The 3,823-nt window shown below is 43.0% G+C and overlaps 1 non-coding gene across 1 annotated transcript; it reads right to left on the minus strand.

Annotated features, from left to right (window-relative positions):
• Positions 1-305: 305 nt before the first annotated feature.
• Positions 306-413, minus strand: LOC130953423 (small nucleolar RNA R71). The gene has a single exon (XR_009075594.1). It is a non-coding gene; the product is annotated as a small nucleolar RNA R71 (small nucleolar RNA).
• Between the last annotated feature and the right edge of the window lie 3,410 nt (positions 414-3,823).

Genomic DNA, 3,823 nt, shown 5'->3' on the forward strand with positions numbered 1-3,823 from the left:
CTGCCATTGGAGCAAACAACTTTGAGCTTAAGCTTCAATTAGTTTCTCTAATGCAACAGAATTGCAAGTTCCATGGACTTCCATTGGAAGATCCTCATCAGTTTTTAGCTGAATTCTTGCAAATCTGTGACACTGTCAAGACTAATGGGGTTGACCCTGAGGTCTACAGACTTATGCTATTCCCTTTTGCTGTAAGAGACAGAGCTAGGACATGGTTGGACTCACAACCTAAAGAAAGCCTAAACTCTTGGGAAAAGCTAGTCAATGCCTTCTTGGCAAAGTTCTTTCCACCTCGAAAATTGAGTAAGCTTAGAGTGGAAGTCCAAACCTTCAGACAGAAGGATGGAGAATCCCTCTATGAAGCTTGGGAAAGATACAAACAATTGATCAGAAAGTGTCCCTCTGACATGCTTTCTGAATGGAGCATCATAGGTATTTTCTATGATGGTCTCTCTGAACTATCCAAGATGTCTTTGGATAGCTCTGCTGGAGGATCTCTTCATTTGAAGAAGACGCCTACAGAAGCTCAAGAGCTAATTGAAATGGTTACAAATAACCAATTCATGTACACTTCTGAAAGGAATCCTGTGAACAATGGGACAAATCAGAAGAAAGGAGTTCTTGAGATTGATACTCTGAATGCCATATTGGCTCAGAACAAGATATTAACTCAGCAAGTCAATTTGATTTCTCAAAGTCTGTCTGGAATGCAAAATGCACCTGGCAGTACTAAGGATGCTTCATCTGAAGAAGAAGCTTATGATCCTGAGAACCCTTCAATGGAAGAGGTGAATTACATGGGAGAACCCTATGGAAACACCTATAATTCTTCATGGAGGAATCATCCAAATCTCTCATGGAAGGATCAACAGAGACCTCAACAAGGTTTCAACAACAATAATGGTGGAAGAAATAGGTTTAGCAATGGCAAGCCTTTTCCATCATCTTCTCAGCAACAGACAGAGAATTCTAAGCAGAACCACTCTGACTTAGCAACCATGGTCTCTGATCTAATCAAAACCACTCAAAGTTTCATGACTGAAACAAGGTCCTCCATTAGGAACTTGGAGGCACAAGTGGGAAAGCTGAGCAAGAAAGTTACTGAACTCCCTCCTAGTACTCTTCCAAGCAATACAGAAGAAAATCCAAAAGGAGAGTGCAAGGCTATCAACATGGCCGAATTTGGAGAGGAGGAAGAGGCAGTGAACGCCACTGAGGAAGACCTCAATGGGCATGCACTGACCTCTAATGAGTTCCCTAATGAGGAACCATGGGAATCTGAGGCTCAAAATGAGACCATAGAGATTCCATTGGATTTACTTCTGCCATTCATGAGCTCTAATGAGTATTCTTCCTCTGAAGAGGATGAGTATGTCACTAAAGAGCAAGTTGCTAAATACCTTGGAGCAATCATGAAGCTAAATGACAAGTTATTTGGAAATGAGACTTGGGAGAACGAACCTCCTTTGCTCACCAAAGAACTGGATGACTTGTCTAGGCAGAGATTACCTCAAAAGAGACAAGATCCTGGGAAATTCTCAATACCTTGTACCATAGGCACCATGACCTTCAAGAAGGCTCTGTGTGACTTAGGGTCAAGTGTAAACCTCATGCCTCTCTCTGTAATGGAGAAGCTAGGGATCTTTGAGGTGCAAGCTGCAAGAATCTCACTAGAGATGGCAGACAACTCAAGAAAACAAGCTTATGGACTTGTAGAGGATGTTTTGGTAAAGGTTGAAGACCATTACATCCCTGCTGATTTCATAGTCCTAGAGACTGGGAAGTGCATGGATGAATCCATCATTCTTGGCAAACCCTTCCTAGCCACAGCAAAGGCTGTGATTGATGTGGACAGAGGTGAACTGATCATTCAAGTGAATGAAGGATCCTTTGTGTTTAAGGCTCAAGGATATCCCTCTGTCACCATGGAGAGGAAGCATGAAGAGCTTCTCTCAAAGCAGAGTCAAACAGAGCCCCCACAGTCAAACTCTAAGTTTGGTGTTGGGAGGCCACAACCAAACTCTAACTTTGGTGTTGAACCCCCACATTCAAACTCTAAGTTTGGTGTTGGGAGGTTCCAACATTGCTCTGAGTATCTGTGAGGCTCCATGAGAGCCCTCTGTCAAGCTACTGACATTAAAGAAGCGCTTGTTGGGAGGCAACCCAATGTTATATTTTATCTATTTTCCTTTGTTATTTTATGTTTTCTGTAGGTTGATGATCATGAGAAGTCACAAAATCAATTGAAAAAGCAAAAACAAAATGAAAAACAGGAAGAAAAATAGCACACCCTGGAGGAAGAACCTACTGGCGTTTAAACGCCAGTAAGGCTAGCAGATGGGCGTTTAACGCCCAGTCTGGCACCATTCTGGGCGTTTAACGCCAGAAAGGGGCACCAGACTGGCGTTAAACGCCAGAAAAGGGCAAGCACTTGGCGTTAAACGCCAGAAATGGGCACCAGCCCGGCGTTTAACGCCAGAATTGGCTCAGAATACATTTCTGCATGCCATTTGGTGCAGGGATGACTTTTCCTTGACACCTCAGGATCTGTGGACCCCACAGGATCCCCACCAACCCCACCACCCTCATTCTTCTTCACCCATTCACCAATCACCTCAATACCTCTTTCCCAAAAACCCTTCACCTATCAAATCCCATCTTTCTCTTCACCACTCACATCCATCCTTCATAAAACCCCACCTACCTCACCATTCAAATTCAAACCACTTTACCTCCAAAACCCACCCATAATGGCCGAACCCTACCCCTCCCCTCACCCCTATATAGACCCATCTTCACTCCTTCATTTTCATACACCCTAAACACTACTTCTTCCCCCTTTGGCCGAACCACATAGCCTCCTCCATCTCCTCCATTTTCTTCTTCTTCTACTCTTTTTTCTTTTGCTTGAGGACGAGCAAACCTTTTAAGTTTGGTGTGGTAAAAGCATTGCTTTTTGTTTTTCCATAACCATTTATGGCATCCAAGGCCGGAGAAACCTCTAGAAAGAGGAAAGGGAAGGCAAAAGCTTCCACCTCCGAGTCATGGGAGATGGAGAGATTCATCTCAAGGGTGCATCAAGACCACTTCTATGAAGTCATGGCCTTGAAGAAAGTGATCCCCAAGGTCCCTTTCAAACTCAAAAAGGGTCAACTTTGATCAAAGGTTGGACCAAGTCCTCACAGACATTTGTGAAGAGGGCGCTCAATGGAAGAAGAGATTCAAGAGGAAAGCTGGTTCAACTGAGAAGGCATGACCTCAAGCCCATCACTAAGAAAAGGATGGAGCAAACAAGAGACCCCCCTCATCATGAAATCCCTGATGCCTCAAGGGATGCACTTTCCTCCACAAAACTACTGGGAGCAAATCAACACCTCCATAGGAGAATTGAGTTCCAACATGGGATAACTAAGGGTGGAGCACCAAGAACATTCCATCCTCCTCCATGAAATTAGAGAAGATCAAAGAATCATGAGAGAGGAGCAACAAAGACAAGGAAGAGACATTGAGGAGCTCAAGCACTCCATAAGACCTTCAAGAGGAAGAACAAGCCGCCATCACTAAGGTGGACCCGTTCTTTAATCTCCTTGTTCTTTATTTTCCTGTTTTTCGAATTTTCATGCTTATGTTTATCTATGTTTTATGTCTTATGATCATTAGTGTCTTAGTGTCTATGCCTTAAAGTTATGAATGTCCTATGAATCCATCACCTTTCTTAAATGAAAACTGTTTTTATTACAAAAGAACAAGAAGTACAGGATTTTGAATTCATCTTTAAAACTAGCTTAATTAGTTTGATGTGGTGACAATACTTTTTGTTTTC

Source organism: Arachis stenosperma, chromosome 9 (genome assembly GCF_014773155.1).
Source record: "Arachis stenosperma cultivar V10309 chromosome 9, arast.V10309.gnm1.PFL2, whole genome shotgun sequence".
In the NCBI taxonomy this organism is placed as follows: domain Eukaryota; kingdom Viridiplantae; phylum Streptophyta; class Magnoliopsida; order Fabales; family Fabaceae; genus Arachis; species Arachis stenosperma.